Below are 15,531 nucleotides of genomic sequence, written 5' to 3'. Positions count from 1 at the left end.
ATAGTGCTTTCAACAGTAATCTGGAAGGAGGTAGTAGGGCCAGGTTTGGGAGGAAATATGAGCTCCGTTTTTGACATGTTACGTTTAAGTCGGCGAAGGGCCATCGAGGATGATATAGTGGAGAGACATTAAAAAACTTTGGTCTGTACAGCAGGTGGAAGGTCAGGGTTGAAAAGTAAATTTGTGTGTTATAAGCATAGAGGTGATATTTGATCCCAAGAGATGTTATTAGGTCACCTAGGGTGGAGTGTGGTGAGCCCTAAATCAAAAGAAACCCGTCTCGTCTATTAGGGCGGTGCACCCTGATATTCACCTGTTAGTAAAACAATGGCCTAGTCTGGTAATTAAGAGTGGGGTGTTGTTCAGCATTGCCAAGAAGTCTCAACATTTAGTAACCAAGCTGTTGGTACTCCCGCTTCAATACTACCGAGTGGTACTGAGCTTCCTTCATGATAATCTGGGAGTCGATAAAACTCTGGGACTGTCACGAGTTCTCGCCACAAACATAATGGGACTGTCAGGCTGAGGTGGGGATTAGGAAATACTAACCCGAAGCTGCGTCCGGTGTGCAGGTCCATCATCTTGTATCCAGGTCTGGTTTGGAGAGGTATGGTTAGTGATTAATACTTGCCATGGTCAAGGGTTGGAGATGAGAATAGTTGAAATGTGTAGCCGTGTTCGAGGTTAGGAGAATGTGGAAAGTCGATACGTAGCCGAGGTCAGGGGTAGCTGAATGAGGAAAGTCCAGGAAACCAGGTACGAGGTCGAGTTACTAGGAGACAAGACAAGGTTTGGCAAAAATGCACAAAGCAACGCAGGACACGGCAAGCAGAGTGCTTGTGGTCAGTACTTTGTCACAGGGTAGGGACTACTACGCTCAGGAAGGAATCGAGAGGATATAAAGGACAGAGAGCCAATAAGATGAGAGGCTCAAAGCTGAAGGTGATGATTGTCTCTTGATTGAAGAGCCAATTCAAGATAAGTTGCACGGCTGGAGAAGGGGATAGGAATGAGACCACTAAGTCGTCAAGGGGCGGAGTTAGCACTGCAGGTGTATTAGATGAATCAGCTGTTCTGCTGTCAGTGTCAACTCATGTTCGGATCCTGGCCCTGACAACAAATGAACGGCACCTGCACACGATCCTGTCAGCACAAGGCGCATCACCGGGGGCGTCACGGAGGCCTAGCCTAAGCCCACTCCTCACAGGTACTTACTTGAGACAGTTTCTACTGGCCCTATATGGCTAGGGATGTTGCAGAGTATTGTAAAATTTGTGTGCTGAGGAAGACACTCCCTAAGAGGGCCAGGCATATAACAAGCAGTGAGCCCCTAGTCTTGCTGTGTATGAATTTTCTGTCCCTAGAGTCAGATTGTAAAAACACTAGCAATATCTTGGTAATTACAGACCATTTCACTAGATACACACATGCCTTCCCGACCAAGGACCACCATACCACTACAGTTGCCAAAGTACCTTGGGAAAATTACTTTCTGCACTATGGACTACCTCCACCCGTTGCCTTTACCCGCTGACCATATAAAGATGGCGTGTCGGAGTGGCCTGTCAAGGAAGTGTAGAGGTCCCATTTGGGACATTTAAACACACAGTTGTCAGAGCGGGCGGTCGTGACATGCAGTTTTCAGAGTGAGCGGTTGGGCGTGGCAGACCTGGCTTTGCAAATCGGGCACACGGCAGAGAACAGCGGTCAGGCGCGGGACCGGACATTGCCACGAAATGTCCAGCGGTGAAACAGCTGAAGCCTTTTATAACGCGGTCCTTTGGATCCACATGATGCGATCGCATTATAACAGGGATCGCAGAAAAAAACTCTCCCAGCAGTCCCAGGCCCGGCAGCACAGCAGCAGTGTGTGTGTGTGTGTGTGTGTGTGTGTGTGTGTGTGTGTGTGTGTGTGTGTGTGTGTGTGTGTGTGTGTGTGTGTGTGTGTGTGTGTGTGTACTGGGGGGTCAAATAAACAATGAAATGCTGCACACCTTAAGCATTAAACCAAAAAATTGCAAAATCCGTGGAGCACTGGATCTCTCTTTTTCACATGTGTACTGGGGGGGGGGGGCATACTTGCCTGCAGCATGGTCACCACATGGCAGGGGTTCAACCTCCAGTTGTCAGACAGAGCACCACCAGCAACAGGTTCTTGCCCAGGCTCTCTGGGGGCCCAGCGGGTGTTTGGGCTCCCCCTCTCCGTACTGCTGCCTGCCCCCCCCGGGCGATCCTCCACAGGTAGACCCCAACCTCCAGCACCGACACAGCCAGCAGCACAAGGCTCTCCAGCAGCCACTACAAGGCCGGTAGAAAGGAGGCGCAATCTGGACCCCCATTACCGGCCAGACTGGGGTCCATTCCCCTGTACAACCAGTCCGAGGTGCAGGACATGCTGCCCTCCTGCTGCAGAGCCAGAACACCACCGCCTTCCTGGCGGAACATGAAATGCATGCCCGGTGTTAACTAGCCGAGGAAGGCGTGCAGCATACCGGGGCACCTGTGACTCATAATGTATATATGTGTGTAAATAAAAGGAAAAGGGGAATGGACTGGTTGCTTCTAAAAGTGAATGTGAAAACAGTGTTTAAGGAATAAATAAAACAACAAAATGTGAATACACTTAACAATGACTTAAAAAATTAAGAAATACCCTTCACCAACCAGTGGTAAAATAAGTATTGAATATACAAAGTGTAGTTAGCTGCTCAACTTCCTCAAATAGGACTGTTCTGAGTCCCAAGATGTACGGTTTCTTTTCTTCTGGGGGAGGAGGAGCGCCGATGTGCTCAGTGGTATATGTGAATAAAAATAAAAGCAAATATAGTGCAGGAGGTTGATAATGGTTATTTATCACTCTGTTAGCTTTAAGAAGTTGCACTCACAAAACTTCTTGTAATGGTAAGTATGTCAGAGATTCTTCTCTCTCTGACTGGAGCCCTTGTGATGAATAAATACAATAGGTGTCAGGATACACCTCAGTTGGTATATAAGGTCGACATGAAAAAGAAAAAAGCCACAAAAGTGCATACTATTTGACCAAATATATTCAATAAAATGTGTCAAGAGCAGTTAAACTCACATTTCCAATAAAATAAACAGGCCTTGGAGAGAACCGCCGAACATGGAAGGGCCCAGTCGGTATACAGCTTCTTAGCGTCTCACTCACGTCTCACACTCTGATTTCCGCATGCGTCACTTCCGTGGCAGCGTCACAGGTAAGGGCGGAAGCGCAGTCTGCCTCTGGAATCAACTCCGATTTGCCAGTCCTTCAGCACTCCAGTTCTCCAGCAACGCTAACTCTACACGTTTCGCTGGTGCTTCGTCAGGAAGTTCCTGCCCAGGCTCTCCAGGGGCCCAGCGGGTGTTTGGGCTCCCCCTCTCCGAACTGCTGCCTGCCCCCCTGGGCGATCCTCCACAGGGTGACCCCAACCTCCAGCACCGACACAACCAGCAGCACAAGGCTCTCCAGCAGCCACTACAAGGTCGGTAGGAAGGAGGTGCAATCTGGACCCCCATTACCGGCCAGGCTGGGGTCCATTCCCCTGTACAACCAGTCCGAGGTGCAGGACATGCTGCCCTCCTGCTGCAGAGCCAGGACACCACCGCCTTCCTGGCGGAACATGAAATGCACAGTCACGTGTATGCAGAGTATGTATATATACAGTGACTTAGGGGTGGGTATATATATATATATATATATATATATATATATATATATATATTATGCAACATGGTGATGTATAATCCAATCACATGTATAGTGTGTGTGTTTTGTTTATTTTGTCCATTTTCTCCGTTAGCAATAAAGCATTGAATAGAAAAGAAAAAAAAAGCCAACAGAGAAGTTCTAAATCGGCAGCCACGCTCAGACTGCGTTATAAGCGATCAGCTTTATAGCGGATCGTGCTATAACGGGGTTGAGCTGTATGAACAAAATTAAAATCCTGAATGAAACAAGGCAGAGATGTCCTATTTCCCCCTTGCTGTTTGTATCTGCTAGCGGTTCTATTGTGATGGCAATCAGTAGAAGTCCTAATGTACAAGGCATTCGGATAAGGGACGAAAAATACACTTCATTATTTGCGAATTATGTTATTTTAACCATTGCCATTCCGGTTACCTCACCTAAATTTGCAAGCCTCACTCGCAGAATGTGGTACCCTTTCTGGTTGCAAAATGAATACGTTAAAGTGTAAAGTGGCTCAGTCATACTGAACCTCTAATTAAGCCAGCTGTGCTGAAGTAGGGATAGCCTGAAAACCTGGCCTGTTTGTGGCCCTCGAGGACTGGAGTTGTGCAGGACTGGTCTAAGGTCTTAGATTAAACTCTCCCTTGCCATCAAATTAAACTACTCAAACGGAATTTAAATTACAGTATAGCTAGAGACCCATTTAAAATACCCATGAATTTCCCTTACCAAAGTTGATCAATCCGTATATAAAAACACAATTACCCAGAGCTTTTCACTCAAATTAAAAAGGATTTATGAACTTGGAATAACTATCATATCCCATGGCTGGGTCACATTACAGCAGTCAAAATGTACATTCCACCGAGATTGTTATATAAAACCTTCAGACACTACCGATTTAAATTCCCCAAAATATATTAAGGAAATACAGAACAGGATCATGCCGTTCATTTGGCAAAATAGAAAGCCAAGAACAGCTAGGTCAGTCTCGCTATCCCTTAGAAAGGGAGGAGGCCTAGGAGGAAGCCTAGCGATCCCGGATACCAGCAGATACTACTTAGCAAAACGCCTAAAACAAACATATAATATATTCCCACTCAAAAGCAAAACTCCATGGATTAATCTAGAAACCATGTTTCAAAAACCGGTGACATTGCTCTCCCATGTATGGTCAAGTAAGAACAACAAGCAAAGGCTTATTCAAAGAAGAGGTTACAAAGTGCACATTAAATATCTGGCAGTCGGCTAAAGCAAAATTTCAGATGCTCACAAACTCTTCCAAACTCACAGCCCTATTTGGCAACCGGTGAACAAGCTCATTCAATACATGGAAAGATAACGATACCCTAGCCTAGATATAGGAACATGATATATAAGGGTAAGCTAGTAAAATTTGAGGAATGTTGCCACAAATATACCTCGATGAACACCAAACTATTTAAATATTTACAAGTGTGACATTTTATATTTCATATTTCCCCTGGAGGGGAATTTCCAGACCCTACTACATTTGAGGGGTTATGTAGAATTATGAATAACCAAAAAGGCATTTATAACAATTCTTTAGCAGGAATTATTTCCCCTCAATAACTCCCCTGATCACATGGAGCAATGGGCATCAAATTTACAAGTGGATTCCAAACAGATTGTAAGCTCCTCGGAGCAGGGACTCCTCTTCCTTAATGTTACTTTTATGTCTGAAGCACTTATTCCCATGACCTGATTTATATTATATGTTATTTATATGATATGTATTACTACTGTGAAGCGCTATGTACATTTATGGCGCTATATAAATAAAGACATACAATACAATACAATATCTGAAATGATGACTTGGAGGACATTTAAGATAATGATAGATAGGTCTTCTATATGCACATTAGTGAAACAAAATAGTTCTAAAGTCCTATACAGATGACACCTCACCCCTAAGAGATTGAGACAAATCTACCTCAAGGTCTCTGACCAGGGAGAGGTTGTGGCCAGATCGACACATGGCCCATATCTAGTGGTATTGTCCCGCAATTCATAAATAATGGGCAATGAAACAGAAATTTATTGAGGAATCCGAGAGTCTCTATCCCACACTAGCCCTAGTTAAACCTATTGAAAATGTGACCTACTCCCCATCCCCCCATGTGCAAATTAATTTCACATATCCTAACAGCAACCAGGTGATCTATTTCAGCTGCTTGGAAAACAAACGACAGGCTTCCAAACGAGAGGTCATTCAGAGAGTGAATAAAGTCCAATTGAAGGAGAAACGTACAACATTTTTAAAACATACAACTAATAAATTCCACTACACTTGGGACTCCTGGAATAGTAGATGGAAGGAGCTGTTGTGTTCTCTATGGGAATTGGTGACGTGTTGAGACACTGACCGAAACCTATCAGGTTTAGAGAGATTCCCAACGGGAGCTGAACATTAATATAAAATAACATCCTGTGTGTATGCTGGAAAAAGAGAGAAAAACTGCCACGCACCAGCGATCCACGCACCAGCGATCCACGTAACCAGGAAGAAGGTAACTCCAAAAGTAAAAACGTTTATTGGGCCAACAGCAGGAAGACCAACATACTGTGTGCAGGCTGCGCTTTCTCATGGCGTAGCCGGAGCTAAACATGTTGTGTGCAGGCTGCGCTTTCTCATGGCGTAGCCGGAGCTAAACATGTTGTGTGCAGGCTGCGCTTTCTCATGGCGTAGCCGGAGCTAAACATGTTGTGTGCAGGCTGCGCTTTCTCATGGCGTAGCCGGAGCTAAACATGTTGTGTGCAGGCTGCGCTTTCTCATGGCGTAGCCGGAGCTAAACATGTTGTGTGCAGGCTGCGCTTTCTCATGGCGTAGCCGGAGCTAAACATGTTGTGTGCAGGCTGCGCTTTCTCATGGCGTAGCCGGAGATAAACATGTTGTGTGCAGGCTGCGCTTTCTCATGGCGTAGCCGGAGCTAAACATGTTGTGTGCAGGCTGCGCTTTCTCATGGCGTAGCCGGAGCTAAACATGTTGTGTGCAGGCTGCGCTTTCTCATGGCGTAGCCGGAGCTAAACATGTTGTGTGCAGGCTGCGCTTTCTCATGGCGTAGCCGGAGCTAAACATGTTGTGTGCAGGCTGCGCTTTCTCATGGAGTAGCCGGAGCTAAACATACTGTGTGCAGGCTGCGCTTTCTCATGGCGTAGCCGGAGCTAAACATACTGTGTGCAGGCTGCGCTTTCTCATGGCGTAGCCGGAGCTAAACATGTTGTGTGCAGGCTGCGCTTTCTCATGGCGTAGCCGGAGCTAAACATGTTGTGTGCAGGCTGCGCTTTCTCATGGCGTAGCCGGAGCTAAACATGTTGTGTGCAGGCTGCGCTTTCTCATGGCGTAGCCGGAGCTAAACATAATGTGTGCAGGCTGCGCTTTCTCATGGCGTAGCCGGAGCTAAACATCCTGTGTGCAGGCTGCGCTTTCTCATGGCGTAGCCGGAGCTAAACATGTTGTGTGCAGGCTGCGCTTTCTCATGGCGTAGCCGGAGCTAAACATACTGTGTGCAGGCTGCGCTTTCTCATGGCGTAGCCGGAGCTAAACATGCTGTGTGCAGGCTGCGCTTTCTCATGGCGTAGCCGGAGCTAAACATACTGTGTGCAGGCTGCGCTTTCTCATGGCGTAGCCGGAGCTAAACATGTTGTGTGCAGGCTGCGCTTTCTCATGGCGTAGCCGGAGCTAAACATGTTGTGTGCAGGCTGCGCTTTCTCATGGCGTAGCCGGAGCTAAACATGTTGTGTGCAGGCTGCGCTTTCTCATGGCGTAGCCGGAGCTAAACATGTTGTGTGCAGGCTGCGCTTTCTCATGGCGTAGCCGGAGCTAAACATACTGTGTGCAGGCTGCGCTTTCTCATGGCGTAGCCGGAGCTAAACATGTTGTGTGCAGGCTGCGCTTTCTCATGGCGTAGCCGGAGCTAAACATGTTGTGTGCAGGCTGCGCTTTCTCATGGCGTAGCCGGAGCTAAACATGTTGTGTGCAGGCTGCGCTTTCTCATGGCGTAGCCGGAGCTAAACATGTTGAGTGCAGGCTGCGCTTTCTCATGGCGTAGCCGGAGCTAAACATGTTGTGTGCAGGCTGCGCTTTCTCATGGCGTAGCCGGAGCTAAACATGTTGTGTGCAGGCTGCGCTTTCTCATGGCGTAGCCGGAGCTAAACATGTTGTGTGCAGGCTGCGCTTTCTCATGGCGTAGCCGGAGCTAAACATGTTGTGTGCAGGCTGCGCTTTCTCATGGCGTAGCCGGAGCTAAACATGTTGTGTGCAGGCTGCGCTTTCTCATGGCGTAGCCGGAGCTAAACATGCTGTGTGCAGGCTGCGCTTTCTCATGGCGTAGCCGGAGCTAAACATGCTGTGTGCAGGCTGCGCTTTCTCATGGCGTAGCCGGAGCTAAACATACTGTGTGCAGGCTGCGCTTTCTCATGGCGTAGCCGGAGCTAAACATGCTGTGTGCAGGCTGCGCTTTCTCATGGCGTAGCCGGAGCTAAACATGTTGTGTGCAGGCTGCGCTTTCTCATGGCGTAGCCGGAGCTAAACATACTGTGTGCAGGCTGCGCTTTCTCATGGCGTAGCCGGAGCTAAACATGCTGTGTGCAGGCTGCGCTTTCTCATGGCGTAGCCGGAGCTAAACATGCTGTGTGCAGGCTGCGCTTTCTCATGGCGTAGCCGGAGCTAAACATACTGTGTGCAGGCTGCGCTTTCTCATGGCGTAGCCGGAGCTAAACATCCTGTGTGCAGGCTGCGCTTTCTCATGGCGTAGCCGGAGCTAAACATGTTGTGTGCAGGCTGCGTTTTCTCATGGCGTAGCCGGAGCTAAACATACTGTGAGCAGGCTGCGCTTTCTCATGGCGTAGCCGGAGCTAAACATGTTGTGTGCAGGCTGCGCTTTCTCATGGCGTAGCCGGAGCTAAACATTCTGTGTGCAGGCTGCGCTTTCTCATGGCGTAGCCGGAGCTAAACATTCTGTGTGCAGGCTGCGCTTTCTCATGGCGTAGCCGGAGCTAAACATGTTGTGTGCAGGCTGCGCTTTCTCATGGCGTAGCCGGAGCTAAACATGTTGTGTGCAGGCTGCGCTTTCTCATGGCGTAGCCGGAGCTAAACATACTGTGTGCAGGCTGCGCTTTCTCATGGCGTAGCCGGAGCTAAACATACTGTGTGCAGGCTGCGCTTTCTCATGGCGTAGCCGGAGCTAAACATGTTGTGTGCAGGCTGCGCTTTCTCATGGCGTAGCCGGAGCTAAACATGTTGTGTGCAGGCTGCGCTTTCTCATGGCGTAGCCGGAGCTAAACATGTTGTGTGCAGGCTGCGCTTTCTCATGGCGTAGCCGGAGCTAAACATGTTGTGTGCAGGCTGCGCTTTCTCATGGCGTAGCCGGAGCTAAACATGCTGTGTGCAGGCTGCGCTTTCTCATGGCGTAGCCGGAGCTAAACATGTTGTGTGCAGGCTGCGCTTTCTCATGGCGTAGCCGGAGCTAAACATGTTGTGTGCAGGCTGCGCTTTCTCATGGCGTAGCCGGAGCTAAACATACTGTGTGCAGGCTGCGCTTTCTCATGGCGTAGCCGGAGCTAAACATGCTGTGTGCAGGCTGCGCTTTCTCATGGCGTAGCCGGAGCTAAACATGCTGTGTGCAGGCTGCGCTTTCTCATGGCGTAGCCGGAGCTAAACATGTTGTGTGCAGGCTGCGCTTTCTCATGGCGTAGCCGGAGCTAAACATGTTGTGTGCAGGCTGCGCTTTCTCATGGCGTAGCCGGAGCTAAACATGTTGTGTGCAGGCTGCGCTTTCTCATGGCGTAGCCGGAGCTAAACATGTTGTGTGCAGGCTGCGCTTTCTCATGGCGTAGCCGGAGCTAAACATGTTGTGTGCAGGCTGCGCTTTCTCATGGCGTAGCCGGAGCTAAACATGTTGTGTGCAGGCTGCGCTTTCTCATGGCGTAGCCGGAGCTAAACATGTTGTGTGCAGGCTGCGCTTTCTCATGGCGTAGCCGGAGCTAAACATGCTGTGTGCAGGCTGCGCTTTCTCATGGCGTAGCCGGAGCTAAACATGTTGTGTGCAGGCTGCGCTTTCTCATGGTGTGCAGGCTGCGCTTTCTCATGGCGTAGCCGGAGCTAAACATACTGTGTGCAGGCTGCGCTTTCTCATGGCGTAGCCGGAGCTAAACATACTGTGTGCAGGCTGCGCTTTCTCATGGCGTAGCCGGAGCTAAACATACTGTATGCAGGCTGCGCTTTCTCATGGCGTAGCCGGAGCTAAACATGTTGTGTGCAGGCTGCGCTTTCTCATGGCGTAGCCGGAGCTAAACATGTTGTGTGCAGGCTGCGCTTTCTCATGGAGTAGCCGGAGCTAAACATACTGTGTGCAGGCTGCGCTTTCTCATGGCGTAGCCGGAGCTAAACATGCTGTGTGCAGGCTGCGCTTTCTCATGGCGTAGCCGGAGCTAAACATATTGTGTGCAGGCTGCGCTTTCTCATGGCGTAGCCGGAGCTAAACATGTTGTGTGCAGGCTGCGCTTTCTCATGGCGTAGCCGGAGCTAAACATGTTGTGTGCAGGCTGCGCTTTCTCATGGCGTAGCCGGAGCTAAACATGTTGTGTGCAGGCTGCGCTTTCTCATGGCGTAGCCGGAGCTAAACATGTTGTGTGCAGGCTGCGCTTTCTCATGGCGTAGCCGGAGCTAAACATGTTGTGTGCAGGCTGCGCTTTCTCATGGCGTAGCCGGAGCTAAACATGTTGTGTGCAGGCTGCGCTTTCTCATGGCGTAGCCGGAGCTAAACATACTGTATGCAGGCTGCGCTTTCTCATGGCGTAGCCGGAGCTAAACATACTGTGTGCAGGCTGCGCTTTCTCATGGCGTAGCCGGAGCTAAACATGTTGTGTGCAGGCTGCGCTTTCTCATGGCGTAGCCGGAGCTAAACATACTGTGTGCAGGCTGCGCTTTCTCATGGCGTAGCCCGAGCTAAACATGTTGTGTGCAGGCTGCGCTTTCTCATGGCGTAGCCGGAGCTAAACATGTTGTGTGCAGGCTGCGCTTTCTCATGGCGTAGCCGGAGCTAAACATACTGTATGCAGGCTGCGCTTTCTCATGGAGTAGCCGGAGCTAAACATACTGTGTGCAGGCTGCGCTTTCTCATGGCGTAGCCGGAGCTAAACATGCTGTGTGCAGGCTGCGCTTTCTCATGGCGTAGCCGGAGCTAAACATACTGTGTGCAGGCTGCGCTTTCTCATGGCGTAGCCGGAGCTAAACATACTGTGTGCAGGCTGCGCTTTCTCATGGCGTAGCCGGAGCTAAACATACTGTGTGCAGGCTGCGCTTTCTCATGGCGTAGCCGGAGCTAAACATATTGTGTGCAGGCTGCGCTTTCTCATGGCGTAGCCGGAGCTAAACATACTGTGTGCAGGCTGCGCTTTCTCATGGCGTAGCCGGAGCTAAACATGCTGTGTGCAGGCTGCGCTTTCTCATGGCGTAGCCGGAGCTAAACATACTGTGTGCAGGCTGCGCTTTCTCATGGCGTAGCCGGAGCTAAACATGCTGTGTGCAGGCTGCGCTTTCTCATGGAGTAGCCGGAGCTAAACATGCTGTGTGCAGGCTGCGCTTTCTCATGGCGTAGCCGGAGCTAAACATGTTGTGTGCAGGCTGCGCTTTCTCATGGCGTAGCCGGAGCTAAACATGTTGTGTGCAGGCTGCGCTTTCTCATGGCGTAGCCGGAGCTAAACATGTTGTGTGCAGGCTGCGCTTTCTCATGGCGTAGCCGGAGCTAAACATGTTGTGTGCAGGCTGCGCTTTCTCATGGCGTAGCCGGAACTAAACATGTTGTGTGCAGGCTGCGCTTTCTCATGGCGTAGCCGGAGCTAAACATACTGTGTGCAGGCTGCGCTTTCTCATGGCGTAGCCGGAGCTAAACATGTTGTGTGCAGGCTGCGCTTTCTCATGGCGTAGCCGGAGCTAAACATGTTGTGTGCAGGCTGCGCTTTCTCATGGCGTAGCCGGAGCTAAACATGTTGTGTGCAGGCTGCGCTTTCTCATGGCGTAGCCGGAACTAAACATGTTGTGTGCAGGCTGCGCTTTCTCATGGCGTAGCCGGAGCTAAACATACTGTGTGCAGGCTGCGCTTTCTCATGGCGTAGCCGGAGCTAAACATGCTGTGTGCAGGCTGCGCTTTCTCATGGCGTAGCCGGAGCTAAACATGTTGTGTGCAGGCTGCGCTTTCTCATGGCGTAGCCGGAGCTAAACATGTTGTGTGCAGGCTGCGCTTTCTCATGGCGTAGCCGGAGCTAAACATGTTGTGTGCAGGCTGCGCTTTCTCATGGCGTAGCCGGAGCTAAACATGTTGTGTGCAGGCTGCGCTTTCTCATGGCGTAGCCGGAGCTAAACATGTTGTGTGCAGGCTGCGCTTTCTCATGGCGTAGCCGGAGCTAAACATGTTGTGTGCAGGCTGCGCTTTCTCATGGCGTAGCCGGAGCTAAACATGCTGTGTGCAGGCTGCGCTTTCTCATGGCGTAGCCGGAGCTAAACATGTTGTGTGCAGGCTGCGCTTTCTCATGGTGTGCAGGCTGCGCTTTCTCATGGCGTAGCCGGAGCTAAACATACTGTGTGCAGGCTGCGCTTTCTCATGGCGTAGCCGGAGCTAAACATACTGTGTGCAGGCTGCGCTTTCTCATGGCGTAGCCGGAGCTAAACATGTTGTGTGCAGGCTGCGCTTTCTCATGGAGTAGCCGGAGCTAAACATACTGTGTGCAGGCTGCGCTTTCTCATGGCGTAGCCGGAGCTAAACATGCTGTGTGCAGGCTGCGCTTTCTCATGGCGTAGCCGGAGCTAAACATATTGTGTGCAGGCTGCGCTTTCTCATGGCGTAGCCGGAGCTAAACATGTTGTGTGCAGGCTGCGCTTTCTCATGGCGTAGCCGGAGCTAAACATGTTGTGTGCAGGCTGCGCTTTCTCATGGCGTAGCCGGAGCTAAACATGTTGTGTGCAGGCTGCGCTTTCTCATGGCGTAGCCGGAGCTAAACATGTTGTGTGCAGGCTGCGCTTTCTCATGGCGTAGCCGGAGCTAAACATGTTGTGTGCAGGCTGCGCTTTCTCATGGCGTAGCCGGAGCTAAACATGCTGTGTGCAGGCTGCGCTTTCTCATGGCGTAGCCGGAGCTAAACATGTTGTGTGCAGGCTGCGCTTTCTCATGGTGTGCAGGCTGCGCTTTCTCATGGCGTAGCCGGAGCTAAACATACTGTGTGCAGGCTGCGCTTTCTCATGGCGTAGCCGGAGCTAAACATGTTGTGTGCAGGCTGCGCTTTCTCATGGCGTAGCCCGAGCTAAACATGTTGTGTGCAGGCTGCGCTTTCTCATGGCGTAGCCGGAGCTAAACATGTTGTGTGCAGGCTGCGCTTTCTCATGGCGTAGCCGGAGCTAAACATACTGTATGCAGGCTGCGCTTTCTCATGGAGTAGCCGGAGCTAAACATACTGTGTGCAGGCTGCGCTTTCTCATGGCGTAGCCGGAGCTAAACATGCTGTGTGCAGGCTGCGCTTTCTCATGGCGTAGCCGGAGCTAAACATACTGTGTGCAGGCTGCGCTTTCTCATGGCGTAGCCGGAGCTAAACATACTGTGTGCAGGCTGCGCTTTCTCATGGCGTAGCCGGAGCTAAACATATTGTGTGCAGGCTGCGCTTTCTCATGGCGTAGCCGGAGCTAAACATATTGTGTGCAGGCTGCGCTTTCTCATGGCGTAGCCGGAGCTAAACATACTGTGTGCAGGCTGCGCTTTCTCATGGCGTAGCCGGAGCTAAACATGTTGTGTGCAGGCTGCGCTTTCTCATGGCGTAGCCGGAGCTAAACATGTTGTGTGCAGGCTGTGCTTTCTCATGGCGTAGCCGGAGCTAAACATGCTGTGTGCAGGCTGCGCTTTCTCATGGCGTAGCCGGAACTAAACATGTTGTGTGCAGGCTGCGCTTTCTCATGGCGTAGCCGGAGCTAAACATACTGTGTGCAGGCTGCGCTTTCTCATGGCGTAGCCGGAGCTAAACATACTGTGTGCAGGCTGCGCTTTCTCATGGCGTAGCCGGAGCTAAACATACTGTGTGCAGGCTGCGCTTTCTCATGGCGTAGCCGGAGCTAAACATGTTGTGTGCAGGCTGCGCTTTCTCATGGCGTAGCCGGAGCTAAACATACTGTATGCAGGCTGCACTTTCTCATGGCGTAGCCGGAGCTAAACATACTGTGTGCAGGCTGCGCTTTCTCATGGCGTAGCCGGAGCTAAACATGTTGTGTGCAGGCTGCGCTTTCTCATGGCGTAGCCGGAGCTAAACATGTTGTGTGCAGGCTGCGCTTTCTCATGGCGTAGCCGGAACTAAACATGTTGTGTGCAGGCTGCGCTTTCTCATGGCGTAGCCGGAGCTAAACATACTGTGTGCAGGCTGCGCTTTCTCATGGCGTAGCCGGAGCTAAACATGTTGTGTGCAGGCTGCGCTTTCTCATGGCGTAGCCGGAGCTAAACATGTTGTGTGCAGGCTGCGCTTTCTCATGGCGTAGCCGGAGCTAAACATGTTGTGTGCAGGCTGCGCTTTCTCATGGCGTAGCCGGAGCTAAACATGTTGTGTGCAGGCTGCGCTTTCTCATGGCGTAGCCGGAGCTAAACATGCTGTGTGCAGGCTGCGCTTTCTCATGGCGTAGCCGGAGCTAAACATGTTGTGTGCAGGCTGCGCTTTCTCATGGTGTGCAGGCTGCGCTTTCTCATGGCGTAGCCGGAGCTAAACATACTGTGTGCAGGCTGCGCTTTCTCATGGCGTAGCCGGAGCTAAACATACTGTGTGCAGGCTGCGCTTTCTCATGGCGTAGCCGGAGCTAAACATGTTGTGTGCAGGCTGCGCTTTCTCATGGCGTAGCCGGAGCTAAACATGTTGTGTGCAGGCTGCGCTTTCTCATGGCGTAGCCGGAGCTAAACATGTTGTGTGCAGGCTGCGCTTTCTCATGGAGTAGCCGGAGCTAAACATACTGTGTGCAGGCTGCGCTTTCTCATGGCGTAGCCGGAGCTAAACATGCTGTGTGCAGGCTGCGCTTTCTCATGGCGTAGCCGGAGCTAAACATGTTGTGTGCAGGCTGCGCTTTCTCATGGCGTAGCCGGAGCTAAACATGTTGTGTGCAGGCTGCGCTTTCTCATGGCGTAGCCGGAGCTAAACATGTTGTGTGCAGGCTGCGCTTTCTCATGGCGTAGCCGGAGCTAAACATGTTGTGTGCAGGCTGCGCTTTCTCATGGCGTAGCCGGAGCTAAACATGTTGTGTGCAGGCTGCGCTTTCTCATGGCGTAGCCGGAGCTAAACATGTTGTGTGCAGGCTGCGCTTTCTCATGGCGTAGCCGGAGCTAAACATACTGTATGCAGGCTGCGCTTTCTCATGGCGTAGCCGGAGCTAAACATACTGTGTGCAGGCTGCGCTTTCTCATGGCGTAGCCGGAGCTAAACATACTGTGTGCAGGCTGCGCTTTCTCATGGCGTAGCCGGAGCTAAACATGTTGTGTGCAGGCTGCGCTTTCTCATGGCGTAGCCGGAGCTAAACATGTTGTGTGCAGGCTGCGCTTTCTCATGGCGTAGCCGGAGCTAAACATGTTGTGTGCAGGCTGCGCTTTCTCATGGCGTAGCCGGAGCTAAACATGTTGTGTGCAGGCTGCGCTTTCTCATGGCGTAGCCGGAGCTAAACATGTTGTGTGCAGGCTGCGCTTTCTCATGGCGTAGCCGGAGCTAAACATGTTGTGTGCAGGCTGCGCTTTCTCATGGCGTAGCCGGAGCTAAACATACTGTGTGCAGGCTGCGCTTTCTCATGGCGTAGCCGGAGC

This window comes from Ascaphus truei, chromosome 9 (assembly GCF_040206685.1).
Source record: "Ascaphus truei isolate aAscTru1 chromosome 9, aAscTru1.hap1, whole genome shotgun sequence".
Taxonomy (NCBI): Eukaryota; Metazoa; Chordata; class Amphibia; order Anura; family Ascaphidae; genus Ascaphus; species Ascaphus truei.
This window is presented reverse-complemented; position numbering follows the sequence as displayed.